The sequence below is a fragment of the Phyllobates terribilis genome, unplaced genomic scaffold (assembly GCF_046119375.1).
Source record: "Phyllobates terribilis strain yellow unplaced genomic scaffold, ASM4611937v1 Scaffold_12__6_contigs__length_324123572, whole genome shotgun sequence".
Taxonomy (NCBI): domain Eukaryota; kingdom Metazoa; phylum Chordata; class Amphibia; order Anura; family Dendrobatidae; genus Phyllobates; species Phyllobates terribilis.
This window is the reverse complement of record NW_027362772.1, coordinates 111,086,582-111,104,801: the sequence shown is the minus strand read 5'-3', so window position 1 is coordinate 111,104,801 and position 18,220 is coordinate 111,086,582.

Below are 18,220 nucleotides of genomic sequence, written 5' to 3'. Positions count from 1 at the left end.
AAGCAAAAAATTTCAGAATTGCACCTTGCAATGCGGAGAAATTACTGTTTGTGCATTTACAATATTCATTGATTTTTGCCATTGAAAAACATCATGTTATTCATATACCAGAAATGTTTGAAGCTACTGACTGAATGAAAAGAGCTGGCATCTCACTCTCATTGAATCTTCTTTATCATGCTAAGAGGAGCAGGAAAAAGCAAAAAATTTCAGAATTGCACCTTGCAATGTGGAGAAATTACTGTTTGTGCATTTACAATATTCATTGATTTTTGCCATTGAAAAACGTCCAGAAATGTTTGAAGCTACTGACTGAATGAAAGGAGCTGGCATCTCACTCTCTTTGACTCTTCTTTATCATGCTAAGAGGAGCAGGAAAAAGCAAAAAAATTCAGAATTGCACCTTGCAATGTGGAGAAATTACTGTTTGTGCATTTACAATATTCATTGATTTTTGCCATTGAAAAACATCATGTTATTCATATACCAGAAATGTTTGAAGCTACTGACTGAATGAAAAGAGCTGGCATCTCACTCTCTTTGAATCTTCTTTATCATGCTAAGAGGAGCAGGAAAAAGCAAAAAATTTCAGAATTGCACCTTGCAATGTGGAGAAATTACTGTTTGTGCATTTACAATATTCATTGATTTTTGCCATTGAAAAACGTCCAGAAATGTTTGAAGCTACTGACTGAATGAAAGGAGCTGGCATCTCACTCTCTTTGAATCTTCTTTATCATGCTAAGAGGAGCAGGAAAAAGCAAAAAATTTCAGAATTGCACCTTGCAATGCGGAGAAATTACTGTTTGTGCATTTACAATATTCATTGATTTTTGCCATTGAAAAACATCATGTTATTCATATACCAGAAATGTTTGAAGCTACTGACTGAATGAAAAGAGCTGGCATCTCACTCTCGTTGAATCTTCTTTACCATGCTAAGAGGAGCAGGAAAAAGCAAAAAATTTCAGAATTGCACCTTGCAATGTGGAGAAATTACTGTTTGTGCATTTACAATATTCATTGATTTTTGCCATTGAAAAACGTCCAGAAATGTTTGAAGCTACTGACTGAATGAAAGGAGCTGGCATCTCACTCTCTTTGAATCTTCTTTATCATGCTAAGAGGAGCAGGAAAAAGCAAAAAATTTCAGAATTACACCTTGCAATGCGGAGAAATTACTGTTTGTGCATTTACAATATTTATTGATTTTTGCCATTGAAAAACATCATGTTATTCATATACCAGAAATGTTTGAAGCTACTGACTGAATGAAAAGAGCGGGCATCTCACTCTCTTTGAATCTTCTTTATCATGCTAAGAGGAGCAGGAAAAAGCAAAAAATTTCAGAATTGCACCTTGCAATGCGGAGAAATTACTGTTTGTGCATTTACAATATTTATTGATTTTTGCCATTGAAAAACATCATGTTATTCATATACCAGAAATGTTTGAAGCTACTGACTGAATGAAAAGAGCTGGCATCTCACTCTCTTTGAATCTTCTTTATCATGCTAAGAGGAGCAGGAAAAAGCAAAAAATTTCAGAATTGCACCTTGCAATGTGGAGAAATTACTGTTTGTGCATTTACAATATTCATTGATTTTTGCCATTGAAAAACGTCCAGAAATGTTTGAAGCTACTGACTGAATGAAAGGAGCTGGCATCTCACTCTCTTTGAATCTTCTTTATCATACTAAGAGGAGCAGGAAAAAGCAAAAAATTTCAGAATTGCACCTTGCAATGCGGAGAAATTACTGTTTGTGCATTTACAATATTCATTGATTTTTGCCATTGAAAAACATCATGTTATTCATATACCAGAAATGTTTGAAGCTACTGACTGAATGAAACGAGCTGGCATCTCACTCTCTTTGAATCTTCTTTATCATGCTAAGAGGAGCAGGAAAAAGCAAAAAATTTCAGAATTGCACCTTGCAATGTGGAGAAATTACTGTTTGTGCATTTACAATATTCTTTGATTTTTGCCATTGAAAAACGTCCAGAAATGTTTGAAGCTACTGACTGAATGAAAGGAGCTGGCATCTCACTCTCTTTGAATCTTCTTTATCATGCTAAGAGGAGCAGGAAAAAGCAAAAAATTTCAGAATTGCACCTTGCAATGCGGAGAAATTACTGTTTGTGCATTTACAATATTCATTGATTTTTGCCATTGAAAAACATCATGTTATTCATATACCAGAAATGTTTGAAGCTACTGACTGAATGAAAAGAGCTGGCATCTCACTCTCTTTGAATCTTCTTTATCATGCTAAGAGGAGCAGGAAAAAGCAAAAAATTTCAGAATTGCACCTTGCAATGTGGAGAAATTACTGTTTGTGCATTTACAATATTCATTGATTTTTGCCATTGAAAAATGTCCAGAAATGTTTGAAGCTACTGACTGAATGAAAGGAGCTGGCATCTCACTCTCTTTGAATCTTCTTTATCATGCTAAGAGGAGCAGGAAAAAGCAAAAAATTTCAGAATTGCACCTTGCAATGCGGAGAAATTACTGTTTGTGCATTTACAATATTCATTGATTTTTGCCATTGAAAAACATCATGTTATTCATATACCAGAAATGTTTGAAGCTACTGACTGAATGAAAAGAGCTGGCATCTCACTCTCTTTGAATCTTCTTTATCATGCTAAGAGGAGCAGAAAAAAGCAAAAAATTTCAGAATTGCACCTTGCAATGCGGAGAAATTACTGTTTGTGCATTTACAATATTCATTGATTTTTGCCATTGAAAAACATCATGTTATTCATATACCAGAAATGTTTGAAGCTACTGACTGAATGAAAAGAGCTGGCATCTCACTCTCTTTGTTTTACCGTATTTTTTATTTTTCATTAACAACATATTGACAAAGTAATTGACAGTAGCATATTTCTAGATAAAAGGGGAGAAATCAGGGATGACTGGAACGCGGGAAAAGGGGAAAAGACCGAAGGGAGGGGAGGGAAAAGGGGATCTCACTCTCTTTGAATCTTCTTTATCATGCTAAGAGGAGCAGGAAAAAGCAAAAAATTTCAGAATTGCACCTTGCAATGTGGAGAAATTACTGTTTGTGCATTTACAATATTCATTGATTTTTGCCATTGAAAAACGTCCAGAAATGTTTGAAGCTACTGACTGAATGAAAGGAGCTGGCATCTCACTCTCTTTGAATCTTCTTTATCATGCTAAGAGGAGCAGGAAAAAGCAAAAAATTTCAGAATTGCACCTTGCAATGCGGAGAAATTACTGTTTGTGCATTTACAATATTCATTGATTTTTGCCATTGAAAAACATCATGTTATTCATATACCAGAAATGTTTGAAGCTACTGACTGAATGAAAAGAGCTGGCATCTCACTCTCTTTGAATCTTCTTTATCATGCTAAGAGGAGCAGGAAAAAGCAAAAAATTTCAGAATTGCACCTTGCAATGTGGAGAAATTACTGTTTGTGCATTTACAATATTCATTGATTTTTGCCATTGAAAAACGTCCAGAAATGTTTGAAGCTACTGACTGAATGAAAGGAGCTGGCATCTCACTCTCTTTGAATCTTCTTTATCATGCTAAGAGGAGCAGGAAAAAGCAAAAAATTTCAGAATTGCACCTTGCAATGCGGAGAATTTACTGTTTGTGCATTTACAATATTCATTGATTTTTGCCATTGAAAAACATCATGTTATTCATATACCAGAAATGTTTGAAGCTACTGACTGAATGAAAAGAGCTGGCATCTCACTCTCTTTGAATCTTCTTTATCATGCTAAGAGGAGCAGGAAAAAGCAAAAAATTTCAGAATTGCACCTTGCAATGTGGAGAAATTACTGTTTGTGCATTTACAATATTCATTGATTTTTGCCATTGAAAAACGTCCAGAAATGTTTGAAGCTACTGACTGAATGAAAGGAGCTGGCATCTCACTCTCTTTGAATCTTCTTTTTCATGCTAAGAGGAGCAGGAAAAAGCAAAATATTTCAGAATTGCACCTTGCAATGCGGAGAAATTACTTTTTGTGCATTTACAATGTTCATTGATTTTTGCCATTGAAAAACATCATGTTATTCATATACCAGAAATGTTTGAAGCTACTGACTGAATGAAAAGAGCTGGCATCTCACTCTCTTTGAATCTTCTTTATCATGCTAAGAGGAGCAGGAAAAAGCAAAAAATTTCAGAATTGCACCTTGCAATGTGGAGAAATTACTGTTTGTGCATTTACAATATTCATTGATTTTTGCCATTGAAAAATGTCCAGAAATGTTTGAAGCTACTGACTGAATGAAAGAAGCTGGCATCTCACTCTCTTTGAATCTTCTTTATCATGCTAAGAGGAGCAGGAAAAAGCAAAAAATTTCAGAATTGCACCTTGCAATGCGGAGAAATTACTGTTTGTGCATTTATAATATTCATTGATTTTTGCCATTGAAAAACATCATGTTATTCATATACCAGAAATGTTTGAAGCTACTGACTGCATGAAAAGAGCTGGCATCTCACTCTCTTTGAATCTTCTTTATCATGCTAAGAGGAGCAGGAAAAAGCAAAAAAATTTCAGAATTGCACCTTGCAATGTGGAGAAATTACTGTTTGTGCATTTACAATATTCATTGATTTTTGCCATTGAAAAACGTCCAGAAATGTTTGAAACTACTGACTGAATGAAAGGAGCTGGCATCTCACTCTCTTTGAATCTTCTTTATCATGCTAAGAGGAGCAGGAAAAAGCAAAAAATTTCAGAATTGCACCTTGCAATGCGGAGAAATTACTGTTTGTGCATTTACAATATTCATTGATTTTTGCCATTGAAAAACATCATGTTATTCATATACCAGAAATGTTTGAAGCTACTGACTGAATTAAAAGAGCTGGCATCTCACTCTCTTTGAATCTTCTTTATCATGCTAAGAGGAGCAGGAAAAAGCAAAAAATTTCAGAATTGCACCTTGCAATGTGGAGAAATTACTGTTTGTGCATTTACAATATTCATTGATTTTTGCCATTGAAAAACGTCCAGAAATGTTTGAAGCTACTGACTGAATAAAAGGAGCTGGCATCTCACTCTCTTTGAATCTTCTTTATCATGCTAAAAGGAGCAGGAAAAAGCAAAAAATTTCAGAATTGCACCTTGCAATGGGGAGAAATTACTGTTTGTGCATTTACAATATTCATTGATTTTTGCCATTGAAAAACATCATGTTATTCATATACCAGAAATGTTTGAAGCTACTGACTGAATGAAAAGAGCTGGCATCTCACTCTCTTTGAATCTTCTTTATCATGCTAAAAGTAGCAGGAAAAAGCAAAAAATTTCAGAATTGCACCTTGCAATGTGGAGAAATTACTGTTTGTGCATTTACAATATTCATTGATTTTTGCCATTGAAAAACGTCCAGAAATGTTTGAAGCTACTGACTGAATGAAAGGAGCTGGCATCTCACTCTCTTTGAATCTTCTTTATCATGCTAAGAGGAGCAGGAAAAAGCAAAAAATTTCAGAATTGCACCTTGCAATGCGGAGAAATTACTGTTTGTGCATTTACAATATTCATTGATTTTTGCCATTGAAAAACATCATGTTATTCATATACCAGAAATGTTTGAAGCTACTGACTGAATGAAAAGAGCTGGCATCTCACTCTCATTGAATCTTCTTTATCATGCTAAGAGCAGCAGGAAAAAGCAAAAAATTTCAGAATTGCACCTTGCAATGTGGAGAAATTACTGTTTGTGCATTTACAATATTCATTGATTTTTGCCATTGAAAAACGTCCAGAAATGTTTGAAGCTACTGACTGAATAAAAGGAGCTGGCATCTCACTCTCTTTGAATCTTCTTTATCATGCTAAAAGGAGCAGGAAAAAGCAAAAAATTTCAGAATTGCACCTTGCAATGGGGAGAAATTACTGTTTGTGCATTTACAATATTCATTGATTTTTGCCATTGAAAAACATCATGTTATTCATATACCAGAAATGTTTGAAGCTACTGACTGAATGAAAAGAGCTGGCATCTCACTCTCTTTGAATCTTCTTTATCATGCTAAAAGTAGCAGGAAGAAGCAAAAAATTTCAGAATTGCACCTTGCAATGTGGAGAAATTACTGTTTGTGCATTTACAATATTCATTGATTTTTGCCATTGAAAAACGTCCAGAAATGTTTGAAGCTACTGACTGAATGAAAGGAGCTGGCATCTCACTCTCTTTGAATCTTCTTTATCATGCTAAGAGGAGCAGGAAAAAGCAAAAAATTTCAGAATTGCACCTTGCAATGCGGAGAAATTACTGTTTGTGCATTTACAATATTCATTGATTTTTGCCATTGAAAAACATCATGTTATTCATATACCAGAAATGTTTGAAGCTACTGACTGAATGAAAAGAGCTGGCATCTCACTCTCATTGAATCTTCTTTATCATGCTAAGAGGAGCAGGAAAAAGCAAAAAATTTCAGAATTGCACCTTGCAATGTGGAGAAATTACTGTTTGTGCATTTACAATATTCATTGATTTTTGCCATTGAAAAACGTCCAGAAATGTTTGAAGCTACTGACTGAATGAAAGGAGCTGGCATCTCACTCTCTTTGAATCTTCTTTATCATGCTAAGAGGAGCAGGAAAAAGCAAAAAAATTCAGAATTGCACCTTGCAATGTGGAGAAATTACTGTTTGTGCATTTACAATATTCATTGATTTTTGCCATTGAAAAACATCATGTTATTCATATACCAGAAATGTTTGAAGCTACTGACTGAATGAAAAGAGCTGGCATCTCACTCTCTTTGAATCTTCTTTATCATGCTAAGAGGAGCAGGAAAAAGCAAAAAATTTCAGAATTGCACCTTGCAATGTGGAGAAATTACTGTTTGTGCATTTACAATATTCATTGATTTTTGCCATTGAAAAACGTCCAGAAATGTTTGAAGCTACTGACTGAATGAAAGGAGCTGGCATCTCACTCTCTTTGAATCTTCTTTATCATGCTAAGAGGAGCAGGAAAAAGCAAAAAAATTCAGAATTGCACCTTGCAATGCGGAGAAATTACTGTTTGTGCATTTACAATATTCATTGATTTTTGCCATTGAAAAACATCATGTTATTCATATACCAGAAATGTTTGAAGCTACTGACTGAATGAAAAGAGCTGGCATCTCACTCTCTTTGAATCTTCTTTATCATGCTAAGAGGAGCAGGAAAAAGCAAAAAATTTCAGAATTGCACCTTGCAATGTGGAGAAATTACTGTTTGTGCATTTACAATATTCATTGATTTTTGCCATTGAAAAACGTCCAGAAATGTTTGAAGCTACTGACTGAATGAAAGGAGCTGGCATCTCACTCTCTTTGAATCTTCTTTATCATGCTAAGAGGAGCAGGAAAAAGCAAAAAATTTCAGAATTGCACCTTGCAATGTGGAGAAATTACTGTTTGTGCATTTACAATATTCATTGATTTTTGCCATTGAAAAACATCATGTTATTCATATACCAGAAACGTTTGAAGCTACTGACTGAATGAAAAGAGCTGGCATCTCACTCTCTTTGAATCTTCTTTATCATGCTAAGAGGAGCAGGAAAAAGCAAAAAATTTCAGAATTGCACCTTGCAATGTGGAGAAATTACTGTTTGTGCATTTACAATATTCATTGATTTTTGCCATTGAAAAACGTCCAGAAATGTTTGAAGCTACTGACTGAATGAAAGGAGCTGGCATCTCACTCTCTTTGAATCTTCTTTATCATGCTAAGAGGAGCAGGAAAAAGCAAAAAAATTCAGAATTGCACCTTGCAATGCGGAGAAATTACTGTTTGTGCATTTACAATATTCATTGATTTTTGCCATTGAAAAACATCATGTTATTCATATACCAGAAATGTTTGAAGCTACTGACTGAATGAAAAGAGCTGGCATCTCACTCTCTTTGAATCTTCTTTATCATGCTAAGAGGAGCAGGAAAAAGCAAAAAATTTCAGAATTGCACCTTGCAATGTGGAGAAATTACTGTTTGTGCATTTACAATATTCATTGATTTTTGCCATTGAAAAACATCATGTTATTCATATACCAGAAATGTTTGAAGCTACTGACTGAAGGAAAAGAGCTGGCATCTCACTCTCTTTGAATCTTCTTTATCATGCTAAGAGGAGCAGGAAAATGCAAAAAATTTCAGAATTGCACCTTGCAATGTGGAGAAATTACTGTTTGTGCATTTACAATATTCATTGATTTTTGCCATTGAAAAACGTCCAGAAATGTTTGAAGCTTCTGACTGAATGAAGGGAGCTGGCATCTCACTCTCTTTGAATCTTCTTTATCATGCTAAGAGGAGCAGGAAAAAGCAAAAAAATTCAGAATTGCACCTTGCAATGCGGAGAAATTACTGTTTGTGCATTTACAATATTCATTGATTTTTGCCATTGAAAAACATCATGTTATTCATATACCAGAAATATTTGAAGCTACTGACTGAATGAAAAGAGCTGGCATCTCACTCTCTTTGAATCTTCTTTATCATGCTAAGAGGAGCAGGAAAAAGCAAAAAATTTCAGAATTGCACCTTGCAATGTGGAGAAATTACTGTTTGTGCATTTACAATATTCATTGATTTTTGCCATTGAAAAACATCATGTTATTCATATACCAGAAATGTTTGAAGCTACTGACTGAATGAAAAGAGCTGGCATCTCTCTTTGAATCTTCTTTATCATGCTAAGAGGAGCATGGAAAAGCAAAAAATTTCAGAATTGCACCTTGAAATGTGGAGAAATTACTGTTTGTGCATTTACAATGTTCATTGATTTTTGCCATTGAAAAACGTCCAGAAATGTTTGAAGCTACTGACTGAATGAAAGGAGCTGGCATCTCACTCTCTTTGAATCTTCTTTATCATGCTAAGAGGAGCAGGAAAAAGCAAAAAATTTCAGAATTGCACCTTGCAATGCGGAGAAATTACTGTTTGTGCATTTACAATATTCATTGATTTTTGCCATTGAAAAACATCATGTTATTCATATACCAGAAATGTTTGAAGCTACTGACTGAATGAAAAGAGCTGGCATCTCACTCTCTTTGAATCTACTTTATCATGCTAAGAGGAGCAGGAAAAAGCAAAAATTTTCAGAATTGCACCTTGCAATGTGGAGAAATTACTGTTTGTGCATTTACAATATTCATTGATTTTTGCCATTGAAAAACGTCCAGAAATGTTTGAAGCTACTGACTGAATGAAAGGAGCTGGCATCTCACTCTCTTTGAATCTTCTTTATCATGCTAAGAGGAGCAGGAAAAAGCAAAAAATTTCAGAATTGCACCTTGCAATGCGGAGAAATTACTGTTTGTGCATTTACAATATTCATTGATTTTTGCCATTGAAAAACATCATGTTATTCATATACCAGAAATGTTTGAAGCTACTGACTGAATGAAAAGAGCTGGCATCTCACTCTCTTTGAATCTACTTTATCATGCTAAGAGGAGCAGGAAAAAGCAAAAATTTTCAGAATTGCACCTTGCAATGTGGAGAAATTACTGTTTGTGCATTTACAATATTCATTGATTTTTGCCATTGAAAAACGTCCAGAAATGTTTGAAGCTACTGACTGAATGAAAGGAGCTGGCATCTCACTCTCTTTGAATCTTCTTTATCATGCTAAGAGGAGCAGGAAAAAGCAAAAAATTTCAGAATTGCACCTTGCAATGCGGAGAAATTACTGTTTGTGCATTTACAATATTCATTGATTTTTGCCATTGAAAAACATCATGTTATTCATATACCAGAAATGTTTGAAGCTACTGACTGAATGAAAAGAGCTGGCATCTCACTCTCTTTGAATCTTCTTTATCATGCTAAGAGGAGCAGGAGAAAGCAAAAAATTTCAGAATTGCACCTTGCAATGTGGAGAAATTACTGTTTGTGCATTTACAATATTCATTAATTTTTGCCATTGAAAAACGTCCAGAAATGTTTGAAGCTACTGACTGAATGAAAGGAGCTGGCATCTCACTCTCTTTGAATCTTCTTTATCATGCTAAGAGGAGCAGGAAAAAGCAAAAAATTTCAGAATTGCACCTTGCAATGCGGAGAATTACTGTTTGTGCATTTACAATATTCATTGATTTTTGCCATTGAAAAACATCATGTTATTCATATACCAGAAATGTTTGAAACTACTGACTGAATGAAAAGAGCTGGCATCTCACTCTCTTTGAATCTTCTTTATCATGCTAAGAGGAGCAGGAAAAAGCAAAAAATTTCAGAATTGCACCTTGCAATGTGGAGAAATTACTGTTTGTGCATTTACAATATTCATTGATTTTTGCCATTGAAAAACGTCCAGAAATGTTTGAAGCTACTGACTGAATGAAAGGAGCTGGCATCTCACTCTCTTTGAATCTTCTTTATCATGCTAAGAGGAGCAGGAAAAAGCAAAAAATGTCAGAATTGCACCTTGCAATGCGGAGAAATTACTGTTTGTGCATTTACAATATTCATTGATTTTTTGCCATTGAAAAACATCATGTTATTCATATACCAGAATTGTTTGAAGCTACTGACTGAATGAAAAGAGCTGTCATCTCACTCTCTTTGAATCTTCTTTATCATGCTCTGAGGAGCAGGAAAAAGCAAAAAATTTCAGAATTGCACCTTGCAATGTGGAGAAATTACTGTTTGTGCATTTACAATATTCATTGATTTTTGCCATTGAAAAACGTCCAGAAATGTTTGAAGCTACTGACTGAATGAAAGGAGCTGGCATCTCACTCTCTTTGAATCGTCTTTATCATGCTAAGAGGAGCAGGAAAAAGCAAAAAATTTCAGAATTGCACCTTGCAATGTGGAGAAATTACTGTTTGTGCATTTACAATATTCATTGATTTTTGCCATTGAAAAACATCATGTTATTCATATACCAGAAATGTTTGAAGCTACTGACTGAAGGAAAAGAGCTGGCATCTCACTCTCTTTGAATCTTCTTTATCATGCTAAGAGGAGCAGTAAAAAGCAAAAAATTTCAGAATTGCACCTTGCAATGTGGAGAAATTACTGTTTGTGCATTTACAATATTCATTGATCTTTGCCATTGAAAAACGTCCAGAAATGTTTGAAGCTACTGACTGAATGAAAGGAGCTGGCATCTCACTCTCTTTGAATCTTCTTTATCATGCTAAGAGGAGCAGGAAAAAGCAAAAAATTTCAGAATTGCACCTTGCAATGCGGAGAAATTACTGTTTGTGCATTTACAATATTCATTGATTTTTGCCATTGAAAAACATCATGTTATTCATATACCAGAAATGTTTGAAGCTACTGACTGAATGAAAAGAGCTCACATCTCACTCTCTTTGACTCTTCTTTATCATGCTAAGAGGAGCAGGAAAAAGCAAAAAATTTCAGAATTGCATCTTGCAATGTGGAGAAATTACTGTTTGTGCATTTACAATATTCATTGATTTTTGCCATTGAAAAACGTGCAGAAATGTTTGAAGCTACTGACTGAATGAAAGGAGCTGGCATCTCACTCTCTTTGAATCTTCTTTATCATGCTAAGAGGAGAAGGAAAAAGCAAAAAATTTCATAATTGCACCTTGCAATGTGGAGAAATTACTGTTTGTGCATTTACAATATTCAATGATTTTTGCCATTGAAAAACGTCCAGAAATGTTTCAAGCTACTGACTGAATGAACGGAGCTGGCATCTCAATCTCTTTGAATCTTCTTTATCATGCTAAGAGGAGCAGGAAAAAGCAAAAAATTTCAGAATTGCACCTTGCAATGCGGAGAAATTACTGTTTGTGCATTTACAATATTCATTGATTTTTGCCATTGAAAAACATCATGTTATTCATATACCAGAAATGTTTGAAGCTACTGACTGAATGAAAAGAGCTGGCATCTCACTCTCTTTGAATCTTCTTTATCATGCTAAGAGGAGCAGGAAAAAGCAAAAAATTTCAGAATTGCACCTTGCAATGTGGAGAAATTACTGTTTGTGCATTTACAATATTCATTGATTTTTGCCATTGAAAAACGTCCAGAAATGTTTGAAGCTACTGACTGAATGAAAGGAGCTGGCATCTCACTCTCTTTGAATCTTCTTTATCATGCTAAGAGGAGCAGGAAAAAGGAAAAAATTTCAGAATTGCACCTTCAATGTGGAGAAATTACTGTTTGTGCATTTACAATATTCATTGATTTTTGCCATTGAAAAACATCATGTTATTCATATACCAGAAATGTTTGAAGCTACTGACTGAATGAAAAGAGCTGGCATCTCACTTTCTTTGAATCTACTTTATCATGCTAAGAGGAGCAGGAAAAAGCAAAAATTTTCAGAATTGCACCTTGCAATGTGGAGAAATTACTGTTTGTGCATTTACAATATTCATTGATTTTTGCCATTGAAAAACGTCCAGAAATGTTTGAAGCTACTGACTGAATGAAAGGAGCTGGCATCTCACTCTCTTTGAATCTTCTTTATCATGCTAAGAGGAGCAGGAAAAAGCAAAAAATTTCAGAATTGCACCTTGCAATGCGGAGAAATTACTGTTTGTGCATTTACAATATTCATTGATTTTTGCCATTGAAAAACATCATGTTATTCATATACCAGAAATGTTTGAAGCTACTGACTGAATGAAAAGAGCTGGCATCTCACTCTCTTTGAATCTACTTTATCATGCTAAGAGGAGCAGGAAAAAGCAAAAATTTTCAGAATTGCACCTTGCAATGTGGAGAAATTACTGTTTGTGCATTTACAATATTCATTGATTTTTGCCATTGAAAAACGTCCAGAAATGTTTGAAGCTACTGACTGAATGAAAGGAGCTGGCATCTCACTCTCTTTGAATCTTCTTTATCATGCTAAGAGGAGCAGGAAAAAGCAAAAAATTTCAGAATTGCACCTTGCAATGCGGAGAAATTACTGTTTGTGCATTTACAATATTCATTGATTTTTGCCATTGAAAAACATCATGTTATTCATATACCAGAAATGTTTGAAGCTACTGACTGAATGAAAAGAGCTGGCATCTCACTCTCTTTGAATCTTCTTTATCATGCTAAGAGGAGCAGGAGAAAGCAAAAAATTTCAGAATTGCACCTTGCAATGTGGAGAAATTACTGTTTGTGCATTTACAATATTCATTAATTTTTGCCATTGAAAAACGTCCAGAAATGTTTGAAGCTACTGACTGAATGAAAGGAGCTGGCATCTCACTCTCTTTGAATCTTCTTTATCATGCTAAGAGGAGCAGGAAAAAGCAAAAAATTTCAGAATTGCACCTTGCAATGCGGAGAAATTACTGTTTGTGCATTTACAATATTCATTGATTTTTGCCATTGAAAAACATCATGTTATTCATATACCAGAAATGTTTGAAACTACTGACTGAATGAAAAGAGCTGGCATCTCACTCTCTTTGAATCTTCTTTATCATGCTAAGAGGAGCAGGAAAAAGCAAAAAATTTCAGAATTGCACCTTGCAATGTGGAGAAATTACTGTTTGTGCATTTACAATATTCATTGATTTTTGCCATTGAAAAACGTCCAGAAATGTTTGAAGCTACTGACTGAATGAAAGGAGCTGGCATCTCACTCTCTTTGAATCTTCTTTATCATGCTAAGAGGAGCAGGAAAAAGCAAAAAATTTCAGAATTGCACCTTGCAGTGCGGAGAAATTACTGTTTGTGCATTTACAATATTCATTGATTTTTGCCATTGAAAAACATCATGTTATTCATATACCAGAAATGTTTGAAGCTACAGACTGAATGAAAAGAGCTGGCATCTCACTCTCTTTGAATCTTCTTTATCGTGGTAAGCGGAGCAGGAAAAAGCAAAAAATTTCAGAATTGCACCTTGCAATGTGGAGAAATTACTGTTTGTGCATTTACAATATTCATTGATTTTTGCCATTGAAAAACGTCCAGAAATGTTTGAAGCTACTGACTGAATGAAAGGAGCTGGCATCTCACTCTCATTGAATCTTCTTTATCATGCTAAGAGGAGCAGGAAAAAGCAAAAAATTTCAGAATTGCACCTTGCAATGTGGAGAAATTACTGTTTGTGCCATTACAATATTCATTGATTTTTGCCATTGAAAAACATCATGTTATTCATATACCAGAAATGTTTGAAGCTACTGACTGAAGGAAAAGAGCTGGCATCTCACTCTCTTTGAATCTTCTTTATCATGCTAAGAGGAGCAGGAAAAAGCAAAAAATTTCAGAATTGCACCTTGCAATGTGGAGAAATTACTGTTTGTGCATTTACAATATTCATTGATTTTTGCCATTGAAAAACGTCCAGAAATGTTTGAAGCTACTGACTGAATGAAAGGAGCTGGCATCTCACTCTCTTTGAATCTTCTTTATCATGCTAAGAGGAGCAGGAAAAAGCAAAAAATTTCAGAATTGCACTTTGCAATGCGGAGAAATTACTGTTTGTGCATTTAAAATATTCATTGATTTTTGCCATTGAAAAACATCATGTTATTCATATACCAGAAATGTTTGAAGCTACTGACTGAATCAAAAGAGCTGGCATCTCACTCTCTTTGAATCTTCTTTATCATGCTAAGAGGAGCAGTAAAAAGCAAAAAATTTCAGAATTGCACCTTGCAATGTGGAGAAATTACTGTTTGTGCATTTACAATATTCATTGATCTTTGCCATTGAAAAACGTCCAGAAATGTTTGAAGCTACTGACTGAATGAAAGGAGCTGGCATCTCACTCTCTTTGAATCTTCTTTATCATGCTAAAAGGAGCAGGAAAAAGCAAAAAATTTCAGAATTGCACCTTGCAATGCGGAGAAATTACTGTTTGTGCATTTACAATATTCATTGATTTTTGCCATTGAAAAACATCATGTTATTCATATACCAGAAATGTTTGAAGCTACTGACTGAATGAAAAGAGCTGGCATTTCATTCTCTTTGAATCTTCTTTATCATGCTAAGAGGAGCAGGAAAAAGCAAAAAATTTCAGAATTGCATCTTGCAATGTGGAGAAATTACTGTTTGTGCATTTACAATATTCATTGATTTTTGCCATTGAAAAACGTCCAGAAATGTTTGAAGCTACTGACTGAATGAAAGGAGCTGGCATCTCACTCTCTTTGAATCTTCTTTATCATGCTAAGAGGAGCAGGAAAAAGCAAAAAATTTCAGAATTGCACCTTGCAATGCGGAGAAATTACTGTTTGTGCATTTACAATATTCATTGATTTTTTGCTATTGAAAAACATCATGTTATTCATATACCAGAATTGTTTGAAGCTACTGACTGAATGAAAAGAGCTGTCATCTCACTCTCTTTGAATCTTCTTTATCATGCTCTGAGGAGCAGGAAAAAGCAAAAAATTTCAGAATTGCACCTTGCAATGTGGAGAAATTACTGTTTGTGCATTTACAATATTCATTGATTTTTGCCATTGAAAAACGTCCAGAAATGTTTGAAGCTACTGACTGAATGAAAGGAGCTGGCATCTCACTCTCTTTGAATCTTCTTTATCATGCTAAGAGGAGAAGGAAAAAGCAAAAAATTTCAGAATTGCACCTTGCAATGTGGAGAAATTACTGTTTGTGCATTTACAATATTCATTGATTTTTGCCATTGAAAAACGTCCAGAAATGTTTGAAGCTACTGACTGAATGAAAGGAGCTGGCATCTCACACTCTTTGAATCTTCTTTATCATGCTAAAAGGAGCAGGAAAAAGCAAAAAATATCAGAATTGCACCTTGCAATGCGGAGAAATTACTGTTTGTGCATTTACAATATTCATTGATTTTTGCCATTGAAAAACATCATGTTATTCATATACCAGAAATGTTTGAAGCTACTGACTGAATGAAAAGAGCTGGCATTTCACTCTCTTTGAATCTTCTTTATCATGCTAAGAGGAGCAGGAATAAGCAAAAAATTTCAGAATTGAACCTTGCAATGTGGAGAAATTACTGTTTGTGCATTTACAATATTCATTAATTTTTGCCATTGAAAAACGTCCAGAAATGTTTGAAGCTACTGACTGAATGAAAGGAGCTGGCATCTCACTCTCTTTGAATCTTCTTTATCATGCTAAGAGGAGCAGGAAAAAGCAAAAAATTTCAGAATTGCACCTTGCAATGCGGAGAAATTACTGTTTGTGCATTTACAATATTCATTGATTTTTGCCATTGAAAAACATCATGTTATTCATATACCAGAAATGTTTGAAGCTACTGACTGAATGAAAAGAGCTGGCATCTCACTCTCTTTGACTCTTCTTTATCATGCTAAGAGGAGCAGGAAAAAGCAAAAAATTTCAGAATTGCATCTTGCAATGTGGAGAAATTACTGTTTGTGCATTTACAATATTCATTGATTTTTGCCATTGAAAAACGTCCAGAAATGTTTGAAGCTACTGACTGAATGAAAGGAGCTGGCATCTCACTCTCTTTGAATCTTCTTTATCATGCTAAGAGGAGCAGGAAAAAGCAAAAAATTTCAGAATTGCACCTTGCAATGCGGAGAAATTACTGTTTGTGCATTTACAATATTCATTGATTTTTTGCCATTGAAAAACATCATGTTATTCATATACCAGAAATGTTTGAAGCTACTGACTGAATGAAAAGAGCTGGCATCTCACTCTCTTTGAATCTTCTTTATCGTGCTAAGCGGAGCAGGAAAAAGCAAAAAATTTCAGAATTGCACCTTGCAATGTGGAGAAATTACTGTTTGTGCATTTACAATATTCATTGATTTTTGCCATTGAAAAACGTCCAGAAATGTTTGAAGCTACTGACTGAATGAAAGGAGCTGGCATCTCACTCTCTTTGAATCGTCTTTATCATGCTAAGAGGAGCAGGAAAAAGCAAAAAATTTCAGAATTGCACCTTGCAATGTGGAGAAATTACTGTTTGTGCATTTACAATATTCATTGATTTTTGCCATTGAAAAACATCATGTTATTCATATACCAGAAATGTTTGAAGCTACTGACTGAAGGAAAAGAGCTGGCATCTCACTCTCTTTGAATCTTCTTTATCATGCTAAGAGGAGCAGGAAAAAGCAAAAAATTTCAGAATTGCACCTTGCAATGTGGAGAAATTACTGTTTGTGCATTTACAATATTCATTGATTTTTGCCATTGAAAAACGTCCAGAAATGTTTGAAGCTACTGACTGAATGAAAGGAGCTGGCATCTCACTCTCTTTGAATCTTCTTTATCATGCTAAGAGGAGCAGGAAAAAGCAAAAAATTTCAGAATTGCACTTTGCAATGCGGAGAAATTACTGTTTGTGCATTTAAAATATTCATTGATTTTTGCCATTGAAAAACATCATGTTATTCATATACCAGAAATGTTTGAAGCTACTGACTGAATGAAAAGAGCTGGCATCTCACTCTCTTTGAATCTTCTTTATCATGCTAAGAGGAGCAGTAAAAAGCAAAAAATTTCAGAATTGCACCTTGCAATGTGGAGAAATTACTGTTTGTGCATTTAAAATATTCATTGATCTTTGCCATTGAAAAACGTCCAGAAATGTTTGAAGCTACTGACTGAATGAAAGGAGCTGACATCTCACTCTCTTTGAATCTTCTTTATCATGCTAAGAGGAGCAGGAAAAAGCAAAAAATTTCAGAATTGCACCTTGCAATGCGGAGAAATTACTGTTTGTGCATTTACAATATTCATTGATTTTTGCCATTGAAAAACATCATGTTATTCATATACCAGAAATGTTTGAAGCTACTGACTGAATGAAAAGAGCTCGCATCTCACTCTCTTTGACTCTTCTTTATCATGCTAAGAGGAGCAGGAAAAAGCAAAAAATTTCAGAATTGCATCTTGCAATGTGGAGAAATTACTGTTTGTGCATTTACAATATTCATTGATTTTTGCCATTGAAAAACGTGCAGAAATGTTTGAAGCTACTGACTGAATGAAAGGAGCTGGCATCTCACTCTCTTTGAATCTTCTTTATCATGCTAAGAGGAGAAGGAAAAAGCAAAAAATTTCATAATTGCACCTTGCAATGTGGAGAAATTACTGTTTGTGCATTTACAATATTCAATGATTTTTGCCATTGAAAAACGTCCAGAAATGTTTCAAGCTACTGACTGAATGAATGGAGCTGGCATCTCACTCTCTTTGAATCTTCTTTATCATGCTAAGAGGAGCAGGAAAAAGCAAAAAATTTCAGAATTGCACCTTGCAATGCGGAGAAATTACTGTTTGTG